The sequence below is a fragment of the Muntiacus reevesi genome, chromosome 14 (assembly GCF_963930625.1).
Source record: "Muntiacus reevesi chromosome 14, mMunRee1.1, whole genome shotgun sequence".
Lineage (NCBI taxonomy): Eukaryota > Metazoa > Chordata > Mammalia > Artiodactyla > Cervidae > Muntiacus > Muntiacus reevesi.
The window spans coordinates 38264441-38281281 of NC_089262.1; the positions used below are offsets into that span (position 1 = coordinate 38264441).

Here is a 16841-nt window from a genome sequence, read left to right on the forward strand (position 1 = left end):
AATGTCTTACCGTTTATAGTGTTATGTCTAAAGTCAACTGTTCCTAAACTCAATTTTGTGGGATTTGGAATAGAGCTAGTTTCTATGCAATTACTGTGTCTCTGGAACTCACATCCTGTTGGTCTACAGACTAGAGTTTCTTTCCTTAGGAGATGAGGCAAGACCTATTGGTGGTCAGGAAGCAATAATAGTAAGCTCATCTGCTCAAGTCTTAAGTTTTGCCTGACAAGTCAGGTCTTGTCTGTGGCAAGATCAAATGAAATACCAGATTACTTATAATTTAATTTTTGATTATTTAGATCAATAGAGATGTGCTAAGAGGTCAAGAAATGTTAAGGGGAAAATAAACTCTCTTACATGCATGCAAATGTATGTATGCTTTTGGAATTTAGTGTCTCAAGAAAATAATGGTTCATATTGGACATTGTGTCTAAAACATTCATTTGAATTAGCTAACATTAATGGTAACAATATTTTATAGAGGACAAATAAGTTATTTGGTGATCAATGAGATAACTTTTATTATCATAATGAACCACATACCAGATAGCAATATAAGATACTATACTCAGTTAATGACCTAACAAAAAGAATGGCTTTGATGCTTAGTATAGTAGTTACTAGCCAATGTGGTTACCTAGTACTTGAAATATGGTAAGAATTTTAAATTTTACTTGATTTTAGTTATTTTAAATTTAAATTGAAAAAACTCACACACAGTTCAGTCATTGGAAAACTTCTGTGAATGTTTGAAACAACCTGGATATGTCAGTTTACTTTTTGAGTAAATTCATGAAGTCTAAATGTAGAGCAAGTATTTCCTATGAAAATTTAGTATCTGAATTGAGATGTGTTATATGTATAAAATATGTATTAGATTTTAGAAACAGTACAAAAAAGAATGTAGAATGCCTCATTGAGAACTCTTTCACATTAATTACTTACTGAAATGATAATAATTTACATAGTTGATTAGGGAAGTTTTCTTTGATAAGGTGAGAGTTGAGTAGAGATCTGAGAGGAAGGAGGGGGCAAGGCTTATAGTTCTCTGCAAGAAGAGTGTTCTAGGGAGAGAGAACAGCAAGTGCAAAGGTTGTGAAGATCATGCTTGGTAAGCTCCAGGAGTAGCAAAGAGTCTCAGTCCATAACTGACTGGAGCAGAGTAAGGGCAGAGGGCAGCGGTATGGGAGGTAAGTTCAGAAATGAAGGTATGCCAGACCATGTAACATGCCATTAATGACTGTGGATTTTACTTTGAGTGAGATGGTAAGATATTGAAGGAATTTTAGTAAAGCATAACTTAATCTGACATATTTTAAAAGAATCACTCTTGCTAGTATCTGAGATTTGATTTTATGGGACAAAGATGAATGCCAATCAGGATAGTGACCAGTGAAAATCCAGGTGAGAAACAATGCTGGCTCGGACTAGAATGATTTAGGTAGAGACGATAAGAGGTGTTTGCATTCTGACTATTAAAACCAGTAGAATTTGCTGATGTACTGAATATGAGGTATGAGAGAAAGGAATGAGTCTAGGAAGACTTCAAAATTTTTGGCTTGAACAGTTGGAAAGATGGAGTCATAATTTATGAAATGAGGAAGAAGAATATGATCAGAAGAGATTTTGGGTGGAGACAGAAATTAGGAGTTCTGTTGGCAGTAATGTGAGATTCCCGTGTTAGCCACCAATGGTGAGATGTCAAGTAGACAGTAGACTTTATGAGTCTGAACTTCAGGCACATATTTGGCTGGAAATATATGGTCTCATTCATAATGTAGTTGGCATATAAAGCAAGAAAATGGATGTGAAGATGTGAGTCTAGACAGGAAAATGATCTAAAGTCGGAGCTATGGGATGCTCCAACACTTAAAAATTAAAGGTTGAGGAGATGAGGAATAATAAGCAGAGAGACTGAAAAGGAATTGCCAGTGAAATAGATGGAAGACCAACAAATGTAGTGTCCTGGGAGCCAAGGGCAAGCAGTGTTTCAGAGTGGAGAGTGATCAAGAATTTCACACACTGCTGTTAATAAGATGACTTGGTAATCATGTTAATAAGGTCAGTAAGCTGACTTGGCAAATGTCCATTTGAGTCAGCAACCTGGAGGTCCCTTGTGACTTTGACATGAGTTATTTCTCTGGAGTGTGGAGGAAGGAAGACTGACTACAAAGTGCAGAAGGCACTTTTGCGAAAAGAAAAGTAGATAGTGAGTATAGATTCATCTTTTGAAGAGTTTTGCTCTAAAGGAAACAGAAAAGTGAGATGAAATCTGAAAGCAGATATGGGATCAGGAAAGATTTTGATTTTATTTTGTTTCAAGAGGGAGTATAAGGCACTTGTATACGAATGTCACTGCCCCACTGTGGCATAGGAGAGAGGGGAGAGCTGCTGGAGCTTCATCCCGGAGCTGCTGAGAGATGATGGCATCTTGTGCGCAAGTGGAGATGGTGACCTTTGGGAAGAACAACTGTTGTACAGGGATAATATTTGATTCAATAAGCTGATTGTATCAAATTGTTAAGGATCAATTTAACAAATCGTACCTCAGATTTTTTTTATTCTTTTAAAAAAGCATCCTTCAACACACTAAGACTCATTCTCACTCAGAGTAAGATAAATGGAAATGAAACTACAGTGAGATGCCATTTTTCACTCATTAGACTGGCAAAGATTAAAAAAAGTTTATGAAAATACACTGTGTGGGAAGAATGTAGAGAAATTGTTACTCCCATACATTGTTGGTGGGAGCATAATTGGTACAGCCTGTATGGAGGGAAATTGGCAAATAACAAATTTACATGTGCATAGTACCTGTTGTACCAGAAATTGCTCTGAAAGCTTACTTTATAGCTAGACTTTCCCATGTGGGAAATGGCATTTAATAAGGAAAAATGGTGAATTTATATATTTATCAGTAGATTGTGTGCACCTACACAATGGAATTAGATATAGCTATAAAACAGAAGTATGAGAGTCCTTTAACTATTGACATGAAAAGACCTCTGGGAGATACTTGTTACAGTTAGGAACAGTATGTATAGTTTGCTATCATTTGTGAAAAAGTAATATTCAAATATATTTCACATATATATATTTTGCATATGTCTAAATATCTCTGGAATAATCTATAAAATATTTGAAATACTGTTACATGGAAGGTGCTGACTAGTTCATTGTTCATATGATCCATTTTAATGTTGAGGTCTATTTTTGTAAAAGCAAAAAAAAGGAAAACATTAATATAAGAATTAAAGTAAACATGTTTATGACTTTAGCACTTTTGGTCAACTAGTAGCTGAATGTTGTTGCTTTTCAGTCACTAAGTTGTGTCCAGCTCTTTGCAAGTCCATGAACTGCAGCAGGCCCAGGCTCGCCTGTCTTTTACTGTCTGCTGGAGTTTGCTCAGATTCATGTCCATGGAGTCAGTGATTTTATTTAACCATCTCATCCTCTGCTGCCCCCTTCTCCTTTTACCTTCAATCTTCCCAGCATCCGAGTCTTTTCCAATAAGTTGGCTCTTTGCCTCAGGTGGCCAAAGTATTGGAGTTTCAGCTTCAGCATCAGTCCTTTCAATGAATGAATATTCAGGGCTGATTTCCTTTAGGATTGACTGGTTTGATCTCCGAGCAGTCCAAGGGACTCTCAAGAATCTTCTCCAGCACCAAAATTAGAAAGCATCAATGCTTCGACACTCAGCTTTCTTAGATGATTTAACTATATAGAGCTACCAATTTAAATCTAAAAATCAAGAACTGAAAATATGTGCTATAATTAATGAATCAAAGCAATCTATTTCACAATTATTTTAAACAATATTAAGAATATTGTCATTTTAAGCTTTTGAGAATAATGTAATAAACTAATTTTTTGTAATATTAATATGTGGTATGCTCTTTAAAATATTTTAACAAATTATGTTAATCTAATTTACTATATCTAAATTATTTTTATAGTGTATCAAATATATTATTATATAATTAATATATATTAATATTATATATCACTATATAAATTATATATTACATATTATAATAATTATATTATATATTAATAATATATTAATATGTGATATATAACATTATATATTAACATATGTTAACATAATATAAATATAATATTAATAAAATGTACATTGGTGGAGTTTAGCATAGTTAATTAAACAATTTCAATATTCCTAAGTTATCTTATAATTTTATTTTCTAAAGTATAATATTTTCATTAATGTTGCAATATTACATAGAAAATAAGCTAGATAGCTGCTTGAGGAAAGTACAGTGCAATTCTTCCAATTTAACTCTCTTTTTAGTTCAGTTCTATTTCTTTCATTTTCTGGGCAATTAAGACCTTGCTTTATTTTGTATATTTGACCTACATAAATTTTACAAGGAAGTTATGGCCATTTAGTTTTTCCTTCAATTACTTAATTTGTCTAATTTTTTCCCCTCCTTTGGCTGGGGAATAGAGGCTTTACTGTATAATGAATATGTCATACCAAATGTATGTTGAAATCATACCTGAAAATAGTCCTTTAGATTCCTTAAAGTGATATTATGTAAACCTATGCTAAATATTTACACATTTTGGAATGTATGATTCTGTTTTTCAGTGTTATTAACTCTACTTTCTAAAGTACCACTTGTGAAATAAATTCATTTTTGATAAAAAACTGTTAATTTCAAGATTTCTAACATAAAGTCTTGAAACACTAGAGTGTCTTTTATCAGAACAAAGTACTAGTTGACAATTCAAAGACATACCTTTTTCTGAATGGTGTATTGTTAAGGGGAAATACTTGTGCACAAAAGGTGGAAATAACTGAACTGGGAATCAGGTATCACAGGTTGAGAACAAGAATATCAAATAGAATATATGGTCAAAGTCTAAGGCTTGAATGACAGCTCAAAGAGAAGATGGGATTTCACCCACTTTCAAAACATTACTTTTGTGCTCAACTTTAAAGCATCGGCTGCTTTTCTTGAATTCAGGTGACAGTAAATAGTCAATATTCAAGCATATATATGAGCTTCTGTTTATTCAAGGATGGTAGAAGTATTCATATTTTATTGGCCTCCATTTAGAAACTAATCCTTTTAAAAGATTCACGTTTTCAGGTGTATTTTAAAGATCAGTTCTTTATATGTATATGTTGTATATAGAATTTTATTTTTCCTCATTGAAAATATGATTGTAAAATAGAACTATTATTGTCATATGTAAGTTAAAAAATAATCAATCTACCTGTAAAAGCTAAGGTCAAGAAAGGCAAACATCTGTTAGTAAGTTAATGCATGTAAATAATCCTAGCTGTGTAACTTTGAAAATACTCATAGGAATATTTTGTGTTTTTCCTTTATAAAGGTGCTCTTCTAGCAAATTCATCTGTAATGATCAAAGTGATATTGATTAGGGCAAGCTAGAGACATGGGACACTCTTGTAACATCACTAGCAAAAGAATTACTAGATATTTCAGAGACATGTAATATTCTGAGTGGTGTTTTTGTGACAGGAAATTTCAATTACTAGGAAGCAAGTACCCAGGGGAATGAGAAGGTCAAATAATGTGAAATAGGACCAAAGACTACAGGTTTGAAAGATATCTGAAAGCACAATCTGACTTAATTATGCCCTTTAAATTATTTATTTTGTAGGAGTGACAAATCAAACTATACATGATCTGGCTAAGTTAAATGAGATGACATGAGTTTTGGCTCTAAGCTAGCATAGGATTTTAAAGCCAAAGTCAGTTTTTAAAGAGGAATTTTATATTCTGATACTAATAACAAGAATATCTGATATATTTATGTTATAATGTATTTTTTGGGGTAAGTTTCCTTAGTTGCTTAGTGTGGAACATTTTGATCAGTTAAAAATCATCTAAAGGGTACAAGTTTTATTTTTGACATTTTGTTGAATAATTGGACTGTGAGAAAAGCTGACTTTACAACAAAATTTTAATATAGAAAATGAAATAGGAAAATAATATAATCAGAGGTGTACTCAAAGTATTTATGCAAAGAATCGTTTTGGGTTTATTTTAAGGTGTATGAAAGTGAAAACAACGTCTGTGGCAAACTAGAAAATTCTAAGCATTACTTTATCTGAGTACTTAAATTTCCATTTTAGTTTCTGAACATTCTCCTTGAAGGGAACTAGAATAGAATTGATTCAGGAAGAGAAGCTTATCTTCAGTTTGTAAGCTTACTCCAAAAAGGCTACTGCTCCACTGGATTTTAGACAACATGACTTTTGGCACATATGTATTTGTGAATTTTAGGGGAGAAAGGAAGAACCTTTGAGATCTTAGAGTCATTGTCTATGAGAGGTAAATTTAGTGAACATGCACTCTGTCTCATTTTGATAGGAGAATGAATGAAGTTCAGAGGGATTGCATCATTTTCTCACGGTCCTGTAATCAGTTAATGGCAGAGCTGGATTGTAACTTGGGTCTTCTAACTGCCTAACTGCCTTCTGAGGTCTTGGTTCCTTCAGAGCACCAGTCACATCTGCCTGCATCCTTGCATTCATGGGTCATCGCCAGTCTTATGTCTTCACCATTTCCCACGTGGTCTGCTGCCACAATGCAGTCCCGCTCTTGCCCCTAAGTATACGCAGTAAGCAGGCAGTGAGGTAGGAGGGTGAGGATAGATCGTGCTCTCAGTACCAATCTCCATCGATCCATTTGTAACCTAGTCTTCTTCCTTCCTGCTCTTACACCCTTTCCTCCAGAGGTCACATTGCATGCTTTCTGTCTTTTCCATTTTAAGACTGCCTCCGGTATTCATCTTAACTTGATTTCTTCTGGTAAAATGCTCCAGGTATTTTTTTTGAAGCAGAGGACTACAGAATGTTCATAGTTGAAAGGGACCCCAGGGCCCATATTTTCCCCGTCTGTGAGATCCATATTGGCCGACACCCCATGTCCAAACTATCCCCCACATAACTGTCAGGTTAATCTTAAAGCACAGATTTCTCTATTGTTATTCTAATCCTTAAAAAATGTGAATTTACTCTCTACTTATAGAAGTAATTCCTTAGTCTGATGTTTAAGAGTTTTCATAACTTTTTTCTTAAGTTTTCAGTGTCATCTCTAGCTATTCATATTAGTTAGCACTCTATTTCAGTACGGGGCTTCCTTGGGGGCTCAGATGGTAAAGAATGCTCCTGCAGTGCGGGAGACCTGGGTTCGATCCCTGGGTTGGGAAGATCCCCTGGAGAAGGGAATGGCTACCTGCTCCAGTATTCTTGACTGGAGAATTTCATGGACAGAGAAGCCTGACGGGCTACATGGGGTCACAGAGAGTTGGACACAACCGAGAAACTTTCAGTATGAGGGGTTTTATCACTCACTGCCTATTTAGTGAACTATGCTTTGCTTGCTTCTTTTATTAGGGCAAATGGTGCCTGATATTGGGAATGCCATTTCATGACAGGTGAATATTACCTAATAATGTGGGCAATCAAGAAACTTGTCAGTATTACTAACATTATCACTATTATATTATTACCTTTCCAGGGTCATAAATTTAACTCATACTACAACTTACGTGTGTAGAGAAACACAATTTTTTCTTTTATCAGTAATTTTTCTGGCTCCCTACTCAACTCTGCCCTAGGTGGCAGGAACCTCTGTCCTTGAGATCCCCTCCCCCAAAGTAACTACACTAAATGTTCAATTGTGTTTAAGCCTTAGACTAGTTGTAATTTAAATACTTTACATAGGTAATGTTTAATCTCTCTGGGATCAAATGCTCAGAGGAGCCTGGTGGACTCAAAAGGTTGGACATGACTGAAGCGACTTAGCATGCATGCATTCTCATCTGTTGCTATATCCCCCCTATTGCTATTTCTTTTTTTGCACCATGTATCCATGTATTTGTATTAGGCAGGAAGTTAGGCAAAAAGGGGTGGCCTAGCAGAAAAAGCTTCAAACTGACCTCTAAACCCCACACCAGACACACACGAGTGTGGCCCGGGAGAGTTCACAGATATGCTGCAAAATAACTGCAGAGACGTTTCCAACTCCTGCACATGCACCCTATGTTCACAGTGGGTATAAACTAACCACAGGGACTTCAACTCTGGCGCATGTGCCCTTGATGCACAGTCATGTCCTCAAGTGGCCTTTGGCAGCTGGGAGCCTATTGCATGCTAAGTTGCTTCAGCTGTGTTTGACTCTTTGTGACCCTATAGATTGTAGCCCACCAGGTGCCTCTGTCCACGGGATTCTCCAGGCAAGGATACTAGAGTGGGTTGCCATGCCCTCCTCCAGAGATCTTCCCGACCCAGGGATTGATCCCACATCTCCTGCGGCTCCTGCATTGCAGGCAGACTTTTTACTGCCGAACTACTAGGGAAGCCCAGGAGCCTATAAAACGTTCATTAATAGTCTATACATACACACATCTGATTATAATCAACTGAATTGTGGGAAAGACATGCACAGTAGAGCCTGTTGTTATGCAGCTTGCAACTGTCAATCAAAACTGTCAGTCCATACCCGCCTAGATGAAAATGTAAAAGCCCTGTCTTAAAAACCCCGTACCTCTTCATTCTGGACCAGTGCCTCTCTTGGCCTTGGCCCACCTCTCCCTGTTTTTTCTTCAATAAACTTGTTTTTTATCACAAGTAAGACCTCAGATTCTTCTTTGTGTCCTTACCAAGAAACAAGATGCATGAGGAAGGGTCCTCTTCAACGTTCCCTATCCAGCAGCATTTGTGCCCAAAGAGGTTAGCCTTCCTCATGTCTTCTGACCTGTATGCTTTTGTTATCCACCACAGAGCAGCATGCCTTGTGACCTAGCCACTCTGCACTGTGGCTAGGCTCTATCAACCTGGTCCCGAGTTTGGACCTGGTATGGACCAGAGAAACTGTGATTATCTGTTTTTACATGGTTACCTCTCATTTCAACTTCAACATGTTTAAAAGAGATTTACCAGCTTTTTCTACCTCGAACTTGGTTTATCTTTGTGCCCTGTTTCTGTAGAGGGCACAATGCTTACACCTTGTTAGGAGTCTTTAGTTCCTTACTGTTCTCTAAACTCTCTACAAAATTAACCTCTAGATTCACCCAGCTGTTTCTTTAAAATTCCATCTTTTGAATTTCCTTTATTCTGCCCTATCTTGTTTCTGAACCTCAGGCCTCTTTCCCCTGCATATTTATCCTAGCTTCTTAATTAATTTTGCCACCTTCAGAATTCCTATCTCTAAACCACCATTATCCAACTGCAACACTTGTCAGAATTATGAAATACAAATTTCCACTCTCAAGATTATTTGGTTCTCCATGGCCTAGAGATAAATCCACTTATTCCACAGATATTGATTCAGGTTGTCCTATGTTATAGATACCTTTTTCAATAACTGTCATATTTGTTACTTTTCTCTGCATTGTCCATCATGCTACTCTCAAAAATGCTACCATCATTTCTTGACTGGATTTCAACATTAGCCTCTTTCTGGCCTCTCTGTGTTTCTCTTGGTCATCTCCAGTGCATTCGCCAAACTGCAGCTGCAATAATCTTTTATTTGTTTATATTTCCTATATTATATCTCTTTAAGACGTTGTCAAAAATTGGTTATCAATTCTAGGTAGCTAATTTCCAAGTTTAACGACTGTGATAATATTTTCATTTTAAATCCTTAAACTAATGAGTACTTTCAGGAGCTAGCATCTATAATTGGAGAAGGCAATGGCAACCCACTCTAGTGCTCTTGCTTGGAAAATCCCATGGACGGAGGAGCCTGGTAGGCTGCAGTCCATGGGGTCGTGAAGAGTCGGACACGACTGAATGACTTCACTTTCACTTTTCAGTTTCATGCGTTGGAGAAGGAAATGGCAACCCACTCCAGTATTCATGCCTGGAGAATCCCAGGGATGGGGGAGCCTGGTGGACTGCCGTCTCTGGGGTCGCACAGAGTCGGACACGACTGAAGTGACTTAGCAGTAGCAGCAGCAGCAGCAGCATCTATAATATAAATGGATTGAATGTGAGAAGGGGAATTTGTGGATGACTTCTGGGTTAAATGTTTAGTATAGTATTCTGTACTCAGTTTGATTTCAAATATGCCATCCCAGGCACATTTCCCTCACACTCACACATTACACCTGGGCACTCTGTTACTCACTGCTTCTCAGTGAACACTAGAAACTTTTTCATGTTACATTTGATTTGTGTTACTCATTAAGCCAAGAATGCCTTCTAATTGCCACTGTTGAAATCAAACAAATCTTTCAAGGTTTGACGGAATATTCTCCTTCAAGATTTTCTTTCAGTTGAAATTAATGACTTCTTCCTTGGTGGTTCACAGTGCCTTAAAAAAAGCTCCAGATTTTTGGAAATGCATATGATAGATTATGCAATGGTGAAATTGAAAGTCTGTATGTTGCCCTGGATTTGTAAATTTAATCATCGAGGGAAGTGAAAGTGAAAGTGTCAGTTGCTCAGTCATATCTGACTCTCTTTTTTTTTTTTCCATTTATTTTTATTAGTTGGAGGCTAATTACTTTACACTATTGTAGTGGTTTTTGCCATACATTGACATGAATCAGCCATGGATTTACATGTATTCCCCATCCCGATCCCCCCTCCCACTTTCCTGTCTACCCAGTCCCTCTGGGTCTTCCCAGCATGTCTGACTCTTTGCGACACCCGCCAGGCTCCTCTGTCCGTGGGATTCTCCAGGCAAGAATATTGGGGTGGGTAGCCAATCCTTCCTCCAGGGGATCTTCCAGACCCAAGGATCAAACCGCGTCTCCTGTGACTCCTAAATTGTAGGTGGATTCTTTATCGCTGAGCCATCAAGGGAAGCCCCATTGAGGGAAGACATCCTCTTTTATCTTTGTGTCCTTTCCAAATCCCAGTTGCCTTTACTGAGTGCATACATGTTGTAGTGTTCAATAAACATTTGTTGTTTCTTCTATTACCTACACAGAAGACCAGACTTTTCATAATGATGTGCAAATGTCTATAAGTGGTATATTTTGAGATCAGTTTTCTGGGTCATGATGATAAATGACATAGAGGTGACTAAATATATGCTTGTTTTTCTTATTTGCTATTTTTTCCTCTTGGCAGACTGCTCATTTGTCTTTAATTTTAGGAAAGATTCTTTACTAATGATTCAGAAGTTCAACTTTCTGGAAAGCAAGTCAAGAAAAGGTTAGATATGGAAAGTTTGCAGCCATATGATTATCAACTGTAGTTTAATTGGTTTTGATAAGTGATTGTGGCCCTTTTAGTTTTGATAATATATGTAAAAATCATTATGCAATGGAACTCATTTAATTGTAGTTTTTAGGAATTAAGGCTTTCAGTTTCTGATGGCTACTGTTCTTCTGCCTTGGCTCTTTAGAACGCAAAACAAAATTCAGAACAGATCAAACAAAATTCAGAGCAGATCTGCAACTGGAATAGGAACTTGATGAATTGGTTTTAGGAGTGTCCAAAGACTCTACCTTCCTTTATGGTTCCTGAAATAACTGATTAGTTTAAGTTAAGGTGTTTAAAATGCAAAATTTATTCAGTCATTAATACTTGAAAATTAGTTAACTAGAAATAATGGCCAATCTTTGAAACTTCTTGAGGAAATACACTATAAGGAAGATAAAATCTGAAGTAAAGTGAGAGTGTTATCTCAGGATTATCTATCATTCTTAGTATGAGATTGATAGGGGATTGGAGAAGATAGTGTTGAAAAATAGAAGGCTAAGTAAAAAGGAAAAGAAAACAAAGAAAAAGGGGAAGAAGAAGAGAACTGATATTTACTGAGTACTCACAATATGCCTGATCCTGTCTAAGGGAGGACTTTGACATATACATGGAGAAGAGCTAAAGCCAGCTAAACCCAAAGATGTGAAAGGATTTTCAGGTGACAGCAGATCCTATCCAATCCACTGCACATTGCAAGTGGAAGAGTGAACCCAGTTGTGACCTAAGAAACCACTCAGTTGACCTGTGAGCAGTAATAAATGGTTGTTGTCTAATCCATTGAGTTTTGGGGTGATTTGTAATACAACTTTATTGTGGCAATAGATAACTTGATACACACCAGACATTGTGATATGCACTGGAAACACAAAGATAAATAAGAAATGGCCCTATCCTCAAGGAGATCAAAGCAGTCAATCCTAAAGGAAATCAACTGAATATTTACTGTAAGGACTATTGCTGAAGCTAAAGCTCCAATACTTTGACTGCCTGATGCAAAAAGCCAACTCATTGGAAAAGACCCTGATGCTGGGAAAGATTGACGGCAAAAGGAGAAGAGGGTAGCAGAGAATGAGGTGGTTAGATAGTATCACTGACTAAATGAACATGAATCTTAGCAAACTCTAGAAACAGTGAAAGACAGAGGAGTTTGGTGTGCTGCAGTCCCTGGGGTCCCAGAGTTGGACATAACTAAACAACAGCAGCCTAAGGGTGTTCATTTTCTGGTGAGGGAGCCAACAACAATGGGATCACTGCCTAATCAGTTCAGTTCAGTTCAGTCGCTCAGTTGTGTCCAACTCTTTGCGACCCCATGAATCGCAACAACACGCCAGGCCTCCCTGTCCATCACCAACTCCCAGAGACTACCCAAACCCATGTCCATCGAGTCGGTGATGCCATCCAGACATCTCATCTTCTGTCGTCCCCTTCTCCTCCTGCCCCCAATCCTTCCCAGCATTAGGGTCTTTTCCAATGAGTCAAATCTTTGCATGAGGTGGCCAAAGTATTGGAGTTTCAGCTTTAATATCTGTCCTTCCAATGAACATCCAGGACTGATCTCCTTTAGGATGGACTGGTTGGATCTCCTTGCAGTCCAAGGGACTCTCAAGAGTCTTCTCCAACACCACAGTTTGAAAACATCAATTCTTTGGCGCTCAGCTTTCTTCACAGTCCAACTCTCACATCGATACATGACCACTGGAAAAACCATAGCCTTGACTAGATGGACCTTTGTTGGCAAAGTAATGTCTCTACTTTTAAATATGCTATCCAGGTTGGTCATAACTTTCCTTCCAAGGAGTAAGCGTCTTTTAATTTCATGGTTGCAATCACCATCTGCAGTGATTTTGGAGCCCAAAAAAATAAAGTCTGACACTGTTTCCACTGTTTACCCATCTATTTGCCATGAAGTGATGGGACCAGATGCCATGATCTTAGTTTTCTGAATGTTGAGCTTTAAGCCAACTTTTTCACTCTCCTCCTTCACTTGTAATAATAGTAATAATAGTGCTGTGAGAACCAAGAAGGGGGACACACAGCCATCTGAGAGGATATGGGAAAAATAGGTGACATTTAAGCACGTTCTTGAAGAATGGACAAGAATTCCCCTTAAGGGGAAGAGAGAGGAACATCTGATAGAGAATAAAGTATGTACAAATAACAGCAAGTACATTGAAGAGAAAGGCATGAAGAGTTGTAGGAGGCAGAGCTAGAGAAGTTGTTTGGAACCAAATGGGATGGGTCTCGGGCACTTTTGGTATTCAACTTACTATTGGAGTATCCAGGACACACATTTGTTTATAATTGTTCATAATAAATCCACTATGCATGTCTTCAAGTAAACTGTGGTCAATATGTCCCTTCTATGAATGTATCATTATTGATAGTAATAACAGCAAATATTGAATATTATACATAGTAATTACAATCAAAATCAATAGTATTAGTGTTATGAATTTACATATAGAAACAAAGAACTGATGGCCATTAGTACTTGTACTCGAATACATGTGACACAGGGAGAGGAGATTAGTGAAAACCAGAAGGCTACCTAGCAATGGCTGACATTGCTACTTTTGAGGACTACCTCTGCCAGTCTGCTTGAAAAGTCCTCATAAAGGTAAAGTGAAGATTCTTTTCAATAGAGCACTAGTGTTCTTTTCCTACAATAAAATACAGTCTTTCAGATCGCTATGCTCATCTGTTTGTGACCCCATGAACTGCAGCTCACCAGGCTCCTCTGTCCTTTACTATCTCCTGGAGTTTGGTCAAATTCATGTCCATTTAATTGGTGATGCTATGTTAGGCCCTGAGGCAGGTGTCACAGAAAGACTGTTGCATATTTCTCAGCATAAAACATCTCCCATTAATTCTCCTTAAAAAGTTACAACAAAATTATTACAGGACAGTTTGAATGGGGAGAAGAGCCCAGCATAAAGATGCAGGCTGATTGAATCACAAGTAAGTGGCCTTGGTCTTTCTCTTTAAACAGACTCAATTGAATGAATTAATCCTAAAGAAACATTGAAAACTAAAAGTGGCTTTATAGTGGAAATATCATTTGTTCTACCCTTTTCATTTAACCTTCTTGTGGATAACAAATGCTAGTCTTTCATAAGTGAAGTGAAGTGAAAGTCACTCAGTGGTGTTGACTCTTGGCGACCCCATGGACTGTAATCTGCCAGGTTCCTCTGTCCATGGGATTCTCCAGACAAGAACACTGGAGTGGGTTGCCATTCCCTTTTCTAGGGGATCTTTCTAACCCAGAAATTGAACCCAGGTCTCCTGCATTGCAGGCAGATTCTTTACCGTATGAGCCACCAGTCTTTTATAAGCAGGTGTTTATTTTGGAATTTTACAAATATTTTGTTCCTTTCCTTAAAAAAAAAAATACTCCTCAAATTGCTAATCTTACGTTTTTCACTTCTGTGTACTTCTTTCATTTGTTTCATATTTTTCTCTTTTTCTTCCTAAAATGAAGTTTTGGTGTAAGAATTTTTCTTTTGCTTTTGGTACCTAGGATTCATGCTTTTAAATATTTATATGCTTTTTTGTTAGGTGACTGGGTACAGTGGCAGTGTTTTAGCCCAGGAGATGTATTTATTAGTTTTATCTTATGTTTTTCCAAGAACTCAGGACACAAAGACTTTAAACACCCAGCACTCCTTTAACACAACAAACAGTAGCAACAGAAGCAGGACTGGGGAAATAAAAAAAGAAAGAGAGCATTTTAGCTTTCTTCAAAGCACTTTGTTCTGTATTTTAACATGGTAGCTATTTAATTTTGTGGAGAGTTTAAAAATGCAATATATCTGGAGAATGTATAGACATTCAAGTTGTTCAATATTACTTATGTCTTTTTAAAAAGGATAGTAGCAGCATGTACTTCAGACTCAAATGTTGACTTCTGTAGTATAAATTTAGAAAACTCATTGCTTTGCTTCCTTTTAAAAAACTTATCTTTTTTTCTTTATATTTTAAGGAAGCTTTTGGAACAGCAATAGAACCTAATAAAATCTTACCTTCAGGCAAGCCTCTTGTATATAAAATCAGAGACTGTAGTGCCAGGGCTTTCTATTAGTACCATCCATTTTGTTAGCATTTTTCCAATTTATCTTGCGTTACTAACTCTCAGCGTACTATGCCTATTGTAAATATTTAAGCATTACTGTTGACATAAAGATAATACTGACAAATTGAGTTAACATTTCTGCTGAGGATTACCGACCATGTGTAGCCCAGAACAACTTTAACACCCACACCAAACCTTATACTCAGGCCAAATTGTGTTTAGTCTACAATACAGGGCTGTTCCTCAAATGAATTTTTAGCTTTGATTTATACAAAACATGAAACAACCTTTCTTGCATCAATTAATTGTTTGACTTTCCTAATACATTTCCATTTTAACTAGATTATGTCTATATCAAAGGGAAAGGAACGTGTGCAAGATGTCAGTGTCGTGAGCACACATACCCACCCATCCTGGGGTCTTGTAACTGTGTGTGATCTGAATGAAAGGAATCTGGTTTCTCAGCAGTCTCACCTGAAGTCTGCACCCCAGGTTATGTACATGTTTCTCATTTGACTAGCTTGAACATTATTTACCTAGCTAATAGTATCTTATTTGAAAGGAAAATAATTTGGAGAATTTTATCTGATGGAAGAATTCAAGACCCATTGATAAAAACTAACCAAGTAAAGTAAGAAGGACTAGGAAAAGATGAAATTCTAGTCATATATACTGATGTTTTTCTGATAACCTATTAGGATATTTATTCCTCCTGTTGCCCAATTTGTTTATCCTATTGCAGAGAATAGCCATTTTGGGGTTTGGTTGATATTACATCAATCTTCATGTCAATATGAGCTCTGTATTTATAAGATACTCATCACTGTAAATATATATTTAGAGGGAAAATTTTGTAAAAAGAAATGTGATGGCATTCTTACATATCAGTTAATTATGGAAGCATTTTAGAATCCTGGCCTCTTCAGACTATAATATTTAATAAATTAGCATGAACAATTCTCTTTCCTGTTTTGATTAAATTCAGCTTTCCATAGAAAAGCTTACTAATAGCAAATTGATGGAGATCAAAACATTAATTTGAGTTATTTCCTTTTTAATTCACTGGCTTCTTTGAGAAAGCAGTAACAAAAGCCTGGTGACATCAGGAAGGCGAAATTATAATTTGGTTAAATTGCATCTTTCTTAATTAGTTTGCAATTTAATTTCCCTCATTGCTTCAGTTCAGAGCCCCAGGACTCTATTTACAATTGTAGCTTACTCTAAGAAGGAGAAAAGCTATACTTTTTAGCTTATTCTTATGAAATGATTTCTGCACCTACTAGTTTGTGTTTATTTCTTAGAAATTTATCAAATGGCTGTTTGGGCAAAGGAAGCCCTCTCATTATTGTTACCTTTTAATTTCTATATATTATAAGATGTTTTTCTCAAAAGCTTGTAAGAGCTGCTGTATGAGGGAACATTTTTTTCCCTTAGCAAAATGTCATTGTTACAGAATTAAAATATTTAAATGTTTATCACATGCAATTTATTTCCTCAGAATGTTCCCTATTTGTGACACAGTGGTCAGAATTAAAATGTACTGAAAAGGTAAATATG

General features: G+C 36.7%; 1 long non-coding RNA gene across 1 annotated transcript in view; it reads left to right on the forward strand.

The window, feature by feature from the left end:
* The first annotated feature begins 1152 nt into the window (after positions 1–1152).
* LOC136146749 (uncharacterized) overlaps positions 1153–16841 on the forward strand; it is a 226001-nt gene continuing 210312 nt past the window's right edge. The window contains exon 1 of the long non-coding RNA XR_010659040.1: positions 1153–1190. This is a non-coding gene — a long non-coding RNA (uncharacterized lncRNA). The remainder of the gene's footprint in view (positions 1191–16841) is intronic.